This window comes from Anomalospiza imberbis, chromosome 1 (assembly GCF_031753505.1).
Source record: "Anomalospiza imberbis isolate Cuckoo-Finch-1a 21T00152 chromosome 1, ASM3175350v1, whole genome shotgun sequence".
Classification (NCBI taxonomy): Eukaryota; Metazoa; Chordata; class Aves; order Passeriformes; family Viduidae; genus Anomalospiza; species Anomalospiza imberbis.
In genome coordinates, this window is record NC_089681.1 from 126,933,141 (window position 1) to 126,945,565 (window position 12,425).

The following is a 12,425-nucleotide window of genomic DNA, read 5'->3' on the forward strand; positions in this document are numbered from 1 at the left end:
TACTCGGGGGTAATAGAGAGGGCAGGGAGCTGCTCTGTGGTTTCCCAGATTTCCCTTTGTCAGATGACACAGAACTTGTGATGGATTGGGCAAGGTTTAGGGGGGAGAAGAGGGAAGGCAGTCTTTAGTCTTTAGGAAATCCTTGGAAGTCTATGCTTTAGAGTCTCCATTATTTCCCAAAAAGACACATCTCTGACACAAATCTGCTATGCTAAGCCAAAAAAAAAAAAAACAAAAAAAACAAAAAAAAACAAAAAAAAAAAAAAAAAAAAAAAAAAAAAAAAAACAAAAAAAAACCAAAACCACCCAAAGCAAAAAAACACAAAAAACCACCACCCCAAAAACCCTAGTCTGCTTTTACCCAAAGACAAGCAAATTTGGTTTTGTAGATAAACTTGTAATTATAGCACAGATGGTGTGGAAATTATTTGGTTTAATTTCTCATTTGTTTATGACTATGATTTAATGACTGCAATCTCTGTTATCAGCTGCTTTAAACTTTTAATTATTATAGGGCATCAAGAATATTATTTATTGCCTTTTGACAGAAAATTGCTTTCCACAAAGTGGCAATCCATCAAGTGAAATTGTGACATTAATCAGTCTATTCCCAAATACAACACATATGAATAAGAATGACCAGAGCTAAATTGAATTAACAAGAGATCAGGAGATTACAAGATGTTACCTATAGTTTTGGTCACGATTATTTAGGATCATCTGTGTAAAATCACATGTGATTTGAATGAAGGGTTTTTTTCTGCAAAAAGGTTTTCAGTATGAACACACTTGCTGCATGCCTGGGTGTGTGACAGAGACATGGCATCAGCAAAATCAATGATATCAGCTTTTCCAATTACAGAATCATGAGGGGCTTTTTTGTGATTAGCCTGAATGTGAAGCATTCTTCTTCTTCCTATATAAGATAGGCAAAACATACAGGAATCTAGAAGGGAGATGTTAGAGAACCCAAAGCAAAACAAGACGAGGGGAGTACCACCTCACTTTCAGGCCCAGGAGACAGAGAGGTTGATCCTCTCAAGCTGAGACAACCTGTTGATAGCTTTGCTCAACACCAAACTTTTGTGTGCACCTGTAGTTTATTAAAATTCAGAGGTAATCCTCATGTTTCTGTTTTAAGTGTTACTCATTCTTCTGCTGTGTGTTTGAAGTAAATGTTTGAGTCAATAGGCAGAGAGCACTGCATAATCCCTTCTTTCAAAAATTTTGGACAGTTTTGACATTGTGCACAGAAACCTGTCTCTATAACCATTGTGTACCTACAGAATGTTTTTCTCTGTGTAATTATTCCTGTTTGTTGGCTGGAATGACTCTTTCACTTTTGCTCCTCTGTAACCATGACAGGTATATTTAAGGTCTCCCAAAGTCCTCATCCAGAGTCCCTCGAAGTTGTTTCCACTGGTATGGAAACAATTTCTGGAGGCCACAGGGAGGTGTAAAGGTGGATTTTGAGGCTGAGGAAGATTCTAAAACATGAGTTTTACATTTCTGCATTGCTCCTGGCTCTGCACAGTCTGTGGATCTCCTGCCCATCACAGTTCTCAGTGGATGTGAATTAGGGCCACTGATTTCTTCTGAAAGACATATCTGACTTGCTGCAGATGAACAGGTTAATCTACACTTTAGAAACTGTTATATCAACAGTTCTAGCAGGCAGATCTTCAGACGTATAAAAATACCAGTTCTTCGGAGGGAAAGGAACTGGACATACCCATTAATAGTTGTCATGTAAGAAAAAAGTGACTAAACCTAAAATTTCATAATTTTATCAGTAAGCACCTTAAATGCATTAAAGTTTGACCAATCTTAAAATTGCAATGATCCAACAGTATGATGTCATTTGTTTATCTTTTTGCTGTACACCTGGGCACATATTACCAGAGCCCCCTGTGCAAGTCAGTCTGCCCTGATCACACACATAGCTGGATGATTTGCAGCATCCTCTATTCAAATTCTTTTGGTTTTTCTCCGGCTGTTTTTTCATTTTTCCCACACACTTTGAGAGAATAAGCGCTGCTATAACACCATGTAGGGTGTATCATAGGATCACTGAATAGTTTAGGTTGGAAAAGACCTCTAAGATCATTAAATCTAATTGTTAACCATTAAATCATGTCCCTAAATGTCACATCTACACATCTTTTAAATACATCCATGGATGATGACTCAACTCTCCTGAGCACACTGTTCCAGTGCTTGACAGCCCTTTGACTGAAGACATTTTTCCTAATATACAATCTAAACCAGGGATGATACAACTTGAGGCCATTTCTCCTTGTCCTACTGCTTGTTACACAGGAGGTGCTCTGTTTAGTTCTATGAAATAGAGAGACTTGAAGCATGTGATTTATGTCTTTTCATGTGCATGTGCACACATACATGTGCAAAATTATTAGATATTTCAGTCAAATATTTCTGAGATTAAAAATCTATACAACATCAGATACCTGAAGTATCAACTGATGGATGTATCTATGACTCTTAATGAAATCAAACATGAATTAAGCCTACTGGAAAGCTACAGCCTACCTTTGGACAAGCATGTTATTTATTTTGAGTGCTGGAATTAATTTCACAAGGTTGCTTAATGGTGCTGTCAAAACAAATACATTTTGCAGAAGAAAAGTGCTGTCAAAACAGGAAGTGACTGAAGAGAAAAGATATATTCATAAAGGATTCTTCTATTCATTTTGATATTAATTGATTAATTAGATTAATTAATTAGAATCCCTGCAATTGTTATGTTCCTAAAGATCTGTTGCCTGTTTGCTAAGCTGTACAATATATTGAGTTTATTATAAAATTAATGCTGCCATGATTTCCTGAATGACTATCAGACCTCTTTGATATGAGGTATCTTATAACTAACATATGGTCCCAATTCACTGTTAAAAACTAAAAGAATTCACACACACACATAAGAAAAGAAAAAGAAACAGTGCAAAAAAGTTTTAAAAGTATGAATTTGATTTAGATTTCTTCTAAGTGCACCCTTCTTTAAGGGCATAAATACTTTATTCTGAATTTTCCAAAGTGATAAATTATTTCAGACACCTTATTGTAGATACCTTTTATGTCAACACTGTTCTATAAGCATACAGCAAATCCTCTTCAAAAAGTAGTATTTTTGGTGGCTATTCCAATGTGAATTTTGAACTGGAATGGGAATTTTCTGTATTGCATCTTACAATGGGCTTGAATATTTGTGATTTTTTTCTCAGTGCTTCCTCTCATTGACACCTAGTGGGAAATTCAAAGTCCTCAGTTGTTGATTTAGATGTCTGTCACTGCTTAAAACTTGTGAGTTCCAGAGAAATTTGATTAATTTCTTTTTGTTTCCTTGATAGTGATAGCAAGCATTCTGGGCATCAGAAACAAGGATGAAACCAAGAGAAAATAACTGTAGATCTCATTTCTGCACCCTGGCTAGGCTCAGCTTGGAGGATGCATAAAAAGGGTTCCTGGAATTGTAACTTTTTTATTCTATGAAGTCTTCATTCTCTAGGACTTCATTCTGCAAAGTATTGAGCCCTCTGAAACATCTACTCATGACTGGGGTGATAAATGCCACATATTTCAGTGTGTTGTTGCTCTAGATGTGCCTTGGGTGCCACTAGGGGGACTGTCACCACAGCCACTTTGTCTCTCCCATTGGAGCTGCTACAGAGCACAGTCACCTATAAACTGATGGCAGCTGTGTGGGGTGGAGGGAGCTTTCCCACCCTGCCTGCATCATTCCCACCTGCTGTGTCACTTGTGGGATCCAGCTTCTAGAAGGACCAGAAGGCTGGATGAGGCTATCAGAGCTTCTCAGAGATATCTTACATTAAAGATTTCTAAATAAAGCAACACACCTGTTCTTTTATATGCTTGAAGTGACTCCTTGTCTTTTAGTAAAACCTGTGAGACAAAAACTTCAGATTTTTTGTCCTATTGCATAAAAAAAATCAATTAGCAGCATTCCCAAATGATAGCCTGTAGGGGTTCATCATAAAACCCCACAGTGTGTCAGATCGCATCTTCCTCAAAATTATGGTCTCTGCATTTCCATCAAGAAAATGTAATCAGAGGAGGACTCTGCTGCCTTCCCCAGCAGCAGCAGAATGAATGGTCTCTGCTAAGATTATTTGTACAGGAAATTTCATTCCTAAAAAGCTTTAAAGGGGATGTTAAGATGAAGACTACCAAGATCAATAGAAAAACTGATGTTCTGAAAAACCAGATCCACTTAGATGGAGATCTTGATGCACTGATCACATCAGCTGTGCATAGAGAGTGCATCACAGCCCTGCAAATTCACCCAGTGCACTGTTCACAGACCTCTCTGTCCCCAGTTTCTGTCATGGAGAGACCTGCAGGAAAACATCAGAAGTACCCGAAAGAGTCCCAGTCACTGAAGTCTCCTAGTGGGTGAGCAGTGGACAAGGAAGCTGAGCAGAGGTCATGCTGAGCCCTGCCTGGGGCCACCACCACAGCACTGTGCTGGCTCCAGTGCTTCAGGAAGGCAAATTAATCAAACAGCCATGCAAACTATCGAGAAAGAACAATTTCCTCACTGTTCTGGAGCATCATCCCCAGAGAAAGAAGAGAAATTCCTGTAACCATGGATGCTTAAAGGAATAAAAGTTGATACAAATACACAAAATTATTCTCTAGCTCTTACTTATCTGTCTAACCACTGTCTCCTATGCAATTGTATTCTGCTACACACAGGATTTCTACCTCTAGTAAAATGCATTTTGAAGAAATAGAGAACAGTTAAGTGTGCCTTTTTTTTTTGCCTAGAATATATGATCAGATTTTTTCTGTCATAAAGTAATAACTACAGGTTGAAACTTGGAATGTAAGGCAGAGAAGTTAAGAGAATCATAATTTTTTAATATGTAAAATATTTTCCTGTAATAATCATGCTTACTATAGAGGAAAGTATAGAGGAAAAAGCATTTCAATAATATTTGGGGCTTATTTTAATATGAGTTCAGAAAAATAATCTAGCATAAGCTCAATTTTAAATGTGAGGCCTTTCCTGATTAAATATATTATGTACTTTACCAGATCAAATCCTATTATAGCAAGATATTAGAAAGAAAAAACAAGCATGCAACTTTCATTCAAATGAAAATTTTTAATTTTTCTTTCCAGTTATGCCCCTTCAAAATTATTTGCAACACATAATTAAATAAAAGATTGGAATTTCTACAAACACAGAGATTAGTTTGGCCTGCTCGGGTAATAAAGGAAATCAAATGCATAATCAAATGCTGCAATGTCTGCACTTATTTAAATTAAGCAGAAAGTTTGTGTATAAAGGTGAAGCTGGAATATTAAGCAATATTAAGAAACAGAACCTATTTGTCATGTTGTAAAATTTACTGAACTAAATAGAACATAAAATTGAAAATTCTCTGTCTTAATGCTATATTATTTTTCTAGAATTTAGTACACTTCTTATACTTTGCAATGTGAGGTTTTCATAAGAAAAATTGTAATGATTTGAATTGAAAGTCAGAATTCATATTCCTTTATTTCCATACAAATTCTGCAATGCTGCTACCAAAATTCCTCTGCTTCTTGTCCCCCCCTGTTTCCTTCAATACAGCATAGCACCATTTTTTTATCATTTCAGGATATTTTCTCCTGGTGGAACTAACAAAATACAATTCTGAAGTAAGAGCAGCCCTCAGCGACCCTCCAGGCCGGGGATGGAAGAGAGCAGTTTCTGCAGGGGAGAGGGGGTTCCTTAGTGAGCAGGCTTTCTCAAGGGTTTTGGCTTTTATTTACTTTGGTTTTCTATTCTGGGGGAAAGAAAAATCATAAATCTATGAATGGAAGATTAAGGTGCTCGGAGACTGTTTAGAAGTCATTATGTTTTTCTAGCAGTAAAAATAGAAAATCCATCTGTTGATCTGTTCTTTTATGTGATAGAGCTCCTGATAAGGGAACGCCAAATTATTAACCCTTCACTTGACATGTTACAAACACTGAGATGCATAAAGTAAATATTCTACTTCAGGTGAGAGTGTTTCTAAGAAAATCATGAAGAAAAAATTAAGTATAAAATCAGTCAGTTCAAGTGAATGCCATTTATTATTTATAATGGAATGAGAAAGCAGAAGGGAAATGGTCTCTATGTACAGATAACTCTTTTGAGTATATGGAAATTCAAATGAAGAAGCAGAACTGCAAAGGCATGATAAGGTATCTTTTAAGATAAATCAAAGTGTTAAGGAGTGGATAGTGATCTCCCTGTAGCTCTCCCAGGAAAATTATGCTGTTCACGCATTCTTCTGGAAAACAGTTTAAGAAAAATAAGTATTGCAGCTGTATTAGTTTCAGCATCCCCTGTTTAAGAAACATGCTAATAAATAACATAGAAATAATAATTTAAAAAAAGACTGAAAAGGGTCTCATTTGCAGTTTCTTTAGCATGGCTAAGGAAAGCTTTTTCTCAGTGTTTCAAAACAGTGTACAAAAATGTAGGAGCTGACAGCTAGGATCAAAAGTGAGACTAAATGGAATTTTTATTAGTGAGGGTAGCTCACCTTTGCAGTGACCTCCTAGGAGAGTAGCTGTCTCCAGGAAATTTCTTTAGTCAAAATGAGATTATTTTTTTTTCTGAAAATCATGCTGCAGTATACATTAGGCTTTACTCAGAATGTCCTAAGGCTTTGTAATCTCTGAAACCCTATCCAGTAGTTAGCAGATTTCAGATGCAAAGTTCTGGCTAAGTTTGTTATAGAAATAGAAGTAAAAGCTGAGGCACACTTAGTGTTTTTACACTTACTGAGTTTGGGACTCTGCTTCCTTCAGCCCAGGGTCTTGGAGAAGTTGTGGACTGGAATTAAGATCAAAAAATAGGCTTTACTTATTTATGATTAGATTGTGACTTTTATTGGTATCCCTGATGAAAAGGTCTGCTGGTCCAGGTGCTGCATCATGCAGAAAGCTGCATCTGCCTCAAAGGCAGAGGACGAGGTCCCATATCTTAAACAAGCACAGCATCTGATGGCACATGTGTAGGATGCAGAAGATAGCCAGAACTCTGACAGGCATTGCTTGGGAGCAGCTAGCACTGGGCAGAGACGTTACTAGGGCTATAACGACCCTAGAGGGTCTGTGGAGTGTGTCAGGGTGGCCCAGGATGGATGGTTCTCTTCTCTGAGCCAGCTCCAGCCATGTGGACTAAGCTTTCTGGGGCAGCAATGTCGTGAGCCAGGAGCACTGTCCTGTCAGGTCATCAGGATGGTGGCCTTGGCTCTGTCCTGGAAGCACAATAATGACTTCAATGCTTACTGAAGGTGTTGGAAGAGTGGGATCTTTGATTCAGCATCTAAGGAGGCATCTTACACAGTTTATGACCTGGTTTGTGTAATGACTTCAAGGAGAAAGTCAGTGATTTCATTAGTAGGCACAATCAAACTTTTAACTGAAGCCCTCTCCTTCCCAGATTTCTCCCTCTGCCATGGAAGAGTTGTATAAGCCCCTAAACTTGGCACATTTTCAGCCAGTAGTATTGTTTTGCACATGGGTGGATGGAATGATGGATTTCCCTTAAATAATGGGCCTCCTGTACATCAACCAGCATGATGGTTTATGTGTCATTCCCCTGACAGCTCAGTGATGAGGTGACATGGATGATGATGACCATCCATGCAGCAAGAACTTTGGCTTCTCTTCAGTGATTATGTTGTCTTTAGTACTGATTTCACATACACTTAGGGGGACTTTTCCACTTGTTCCAATGCTCAATCTGGCTGAGTGTGCCCGAGGCTGATAGCTGTCCTACAGCTGTGAGGATGGGAGGTAAACCCCTCAGCCAGTGACAGTATTCCAGCACCACCTGCAACCCCATGCCGCCTTCCCAGGGTGGAGAGACGTGTGTCATTGAAGGAATGATGGAGAAGCTCAGCTGAGCTCCAGGTAAAGGGCAGCTGTGTTTCCAGAAGTCCTAGTCATGGAGTGAGAATGCAGACTGCTCCTTGAGCATTGCTTACTCGGGTTAGGCCAGTCTGAGTGCCAAAACAGTGTGTCAGTCATTGCACATCTTCAAAGTGATGTCCTGTTTCCAGTTTCTGCTGTAGTGCTTCACTGCACGTATCTGGAGGCTCAGTGTCAGAACCCTTGTGTTCCCATTAAATCTCTGTGCCAGTGAAACTGTTTGTCCTCAGCATGGGAGAAAAGGTGCTCAGTAGTTCAAATTAAATACACCAAAAACTATTTATCCTGTTCATAGCTGTAGAGCAGATTAATATTTTAAGCAACACAAATCTCACATTTAAATTTGTTTATGAAAACACATTTCATTTCAGGTAGTTTTGAATGGTGTTGAATAATCAGAACAAATTTTTCTTAATTATTTTTGACTAATATGCTTGTTTATATATAAAATAAGTGGGACTTAATTCACTGGATTTTTATAAAGTAGAAAGTCAATCACCATGAAAGGAAATGTTCCCCTGTTCTCACACTGCCATATTGATACTTTGTGAAGGCAACATAATTGCCAGAATGGCTTTATGAATCTTTCCAAAATATTTTTAATACTAATAGACATCTTATAAAAGAATAACAACAGAATTGGCAGGTGAGTAAAGAACTGAACTTGAACAAAAGCCATCACAATCAGTCATTCCTTGGACTTCAAAAATATAAATTATTGCTGAAATACTTTAACATTGATACATCACTCAAGAAAATCCAGGGTAATGAAGAGGGTCTGGGTGAGCTCTGAAGCTATAGCTCTGCTTCTAAAAGCATGGGACAACTCTGCATGGAGATGGTTTCTCCAAGCAAATAGGGAGCCTTAAGCTTTCTAAATGAAGTCCATAAGGAGTGTACATAAGGAGCAGAGAGTAATGGAATTTCTTGGGATATTCAGGAGATGCCACCTCTTCAGATATGAGATGTTTCACATGAAAAGGGTTCATTTTGCTGAAGTTTTGCTGTAAGCACTATGTCTGTTGAGTGTGGAGGGGCCTGGGCAGCCTTTGAGGCTGGTGAGGAACACCCTGCAACACAATCCCAGAGCCAGGGACCCCATGCTGCTGGGAGAGTTGGGATAACTGGCTGCATGGATAAGAGACAGGTTTTATCAAGTATTTCTACTCTGAGTCAATGCTTCCTTCAAAGCTAGGAAAACTCTGGAAAATCTATCTGCTTGCTCAAATAGCTACTATTTCTACCACTGTTAATTTGCATCAATAAGGGCACGTATGAGCTGAAAATTATAATTTCTTTATGGAAGAAGGACACATATCATGTTTTTAACATGCTTTAGCATATTTTTGTATCTGGGGTTATATGAAGTTGAGCAGGTGAAACAGCAAATGTTTATGCCTTACTGCAAAAATCATTTCCATAAAAAATTTACTTTCTAAATAGGAAATAAAAAGTTTTATTTTCTGTCATTTTTCCCCACTGTGTGGATAAAATGTGAAAAATTGATCTTTCATCATTTCTTTGGCTCTTACTAAAAGAACCACTAATGGCTTCTGACAAAACCTGTGCTGATTTAGCCCTACAAAGGAATGTCCACCCATGAGCTTTTCACCTAGCCATAATCCACCATCCTCAGGCAAATTCACACACACCAACCACCACCATCTGTGACCACAGCACCCCAGTTATGTCCCACATGGCTGCTTTTCTTCCCTGGGTGCCAGTGCTTTCCCTGGAGGGAAGGTCCTCACCTGGCAAACAGCATCCTTTGTTGTCCTCAGTTCCTTCCTCCCTCTCCCCTCTTCCCCTGCAGCAGAACCTGCTTTCTCCTGTAAATTTTGTCATTAGCAGTGTTTGGTAACTTCCTTGCTTGCTGGGGTTTTGGACATTTTCTACAAAGGCACAAATACCTTTAAGAGCATCCACCCACAAAGCTGTCAGCACGTTCAGTACAAATGCACCTCACTTTCTCAGCTACCAACAGTACTTTCCAGCCCAACAATGTTCAGTCTGTGTGGCACTGCCTGTGATTCCAGATTTCTAAATTATTCTCCCCGACAGACATTTTCAAGAGCTTTTTTTGTGTCAGCATTCACCAGTGATGTGCTGTTGTAAATATTTCACTCTATTAAAAGCCTGCAGGTAATCTTTATTTTCAGCATTCCGTCCTGTGCTGTTTTGATGAGATACTTGAAAGAAGACTGAAAAATTTCCACTTAACCAATGAACTTGGATTTTAATTACGAAGCAATTGGTGTCAGGTCAGATTCTGAATTTAAATTAAACTGTGCATTTCCTTTCTTTCCTTCTTCTCTTAGGTATTCTCCTGATCTTCGTTCCCCTGGGACAGCGAGCCAGAGGCAGCAAGAGGCTTTAAAGTATCAAGAGTTGTTGGGGTTCTCCTGGGAGCTCTCCCCCCCCTGCCAAAGAGTCCAGTCAGGAGTTAGACTTTGATGATCCTTGTGGGTCCCTTCTAACTCAGGATATTCTGTGATCCTGCATACCTTTGCCTTGATAGAAAGGTAAAAGGAACTGAGTTTAAAACCAACAAGTGGCTTGGAGGAAGAGAAGAAAATCCAGACAAGCTGAATTGTTTCAGTAAGCAGCTTTGGAAAACAAGATTTTTACAAATTGTTTCCCCTATTAATCATTCTTTTATTCCTCCTATCTCACGTAGCCACTTACTTGCCAGCTTCTCCCTGCAAAAACCAAGTCTGCTCCCAGCTGTGAGTTTGTAATCTTAAAATACTGCTTAAAAGCCACTTGCATTCTCTAAATAAAAGAACTCGGGGGACAGAGTGTCTGTTAATTGAGCATGAGAAGAGCCTGTGGCTCCAAAATTGATAATCCTGAAGCAAAAGCAATATCAGCACCAACAGAGCAACCAGAGGGTGAGCTGTTACACAACCTCCATCAGTTGCAGTGGCACTGCTGGTGGAATGGCTTAGCAGCAGGAATCTGTCCCACAGGCTCTGCTGCTGTAGGAGTCCACAGCACTGTATGGGAATATCTACTGTACAGTATGGATATATGAAATCTGTACAACTTGGGTGGAAAAACTGTTTTATTCTCCTAAATAACTTCACTGCTGAAACACTGACAGTCTCTGTGAGTTTCAGCAGCATAAACAGCATCTTTATGAGCTTCAAAGGCCAGGGAAAGAAGTCTCTATTTCTGCTTGCCACTCAAACAGCAGTTAGAACAAAGCAGGAAATTTCTTTGTAATTCTGTCAGTGACATTGTCTTCTGCATGAAGTTGCATTCAGATTAGCTGGTATGGAGGAACAGCGTAGATGTGGATAAGGAAATCCATTAATCTTAAGTTTTTCCTTGTTGTGCCAATTTTGGCTTGGGTAGAGTTAACTTTATTCATGGTGGCTGGAATGGGGCTATGTTTTGGATTTGTGCTGGACACAGTGATGATAGTGCAGGCATGATTTTTTCTTGCTGAGCAGGACCTGCACAGAGCAAAGGCCTTTTCTGCTTTTCATACTGTCATGCTGTTGAGGGGAATGGGGCTCAATGGGAGACTGGGAGGAGGCACACACAGGACTGGTGACCCCAGCTGACCAAAGGGATATTCCAGACAATGTGATGTTATGCAATGTATATAAACTTGGGGCAGGGAGGGTAAAAGGAGGAAGTAGGGCACTTTTGGAGTGATGGTATTTGTCTTCCTAAGTATCTGCTGTGTGTGATAGGGCCCTGCTCTTGTGGAAATGGCTGAACACTTGTCTGCCCATGGAAAGCAGTGAATGCCTTGTTTTTCTTTCTTTGAGTGGATTTTGCTTTCCATATTAAACTCTTTATCTCAACACACAAGTTTTCCATCTTATAATCTTCCAATTCTCACATGATCCTGCTGGTAGGGGTTAAACCATGACATCTGTCCTTCTTGCAAGATCCCTAAATGCTGCCCAGCTCAGGAAGACACATGGTTTAATTGTGGCCTTGTAAAAGAAAATTTAAGAGGTGTCAGCATGATGACTGTGTCTGCTGAAACATGTAGGTACAATTAATGTTCAGGCTGTATAAAGATGTGAAGTGTCTGTAGCTCTCTTTATTGCTGAAGCAAACCCAGATTACTCAAACTGCATAAATATTTGTTTTGCTCTATAGTAAGCATGTGGCTTTAAGGACTTTTTGTCCCCTGGATCTGGGGTGTGTTTTTTTTTGCAAGAGTCTTTTCAGCTGCACTGGGTCTAACAAAGCAGTGTCCCACTGTCCATGGGATCCAGCTCTCAAGAGTTGGATCCTCCAGTAGGATCTTCACCAAGTTGAAATAGATAATTCTACCAGCCAAGTAGAATCCGTTCAATCCGAGTTGAACGGATTGATTCTACCAGCTTTAGCCCTTTCTGAGCTCTCTGTGAAGATCCAAATATCTCATCCTGGGCCTGAATGAGGTACTCAGCTCTTGATGAAGGCAGTAACCTCTGTACAAGAAATAAGCACAAGTTTTTTTG